This window comes from Anneissia japonica, unplaced genomic scaffold, assembly GCF_011630105.1.
Source record: "Anneissia japonica isolate Jap-2015-1 unplaced genomic scaffold, ASM1163010v1 scaffold154774_len897_cov91, whole genome shotgun sequence".
Lineage (NCBI taxonomy): Eukaryota > Metazoa > Echinodermata > Crinoidea > Comatulida > Comatulidae > Anneissia > Anneissia japonica.
Genome location: NW_022727324.1, coordinates 1 through 201, shown reverse-complemented (window position 1 = coordinate 201; position 201 = coordinate 1).

Sequence of the window (201 nt, the reverse complement as noted above, 5' to 3'; positions counted from 1 at the left end):
ATGACGTTTCATATCAACGCGCGCTTGTCTGGCGGGGATTTCCTCTGACTCCCCTGACCACTCTGCTGCGCGAGTACATTTTTTACAAACACCGGTGTTGAACAATAAACCAACAATTTTACCACAGCACTAACTTGGATGCTTTAGACAGAAGAAGACTGTACTCGCAAGAAACACCCACGCTATGAAGAGCGTCGAAAA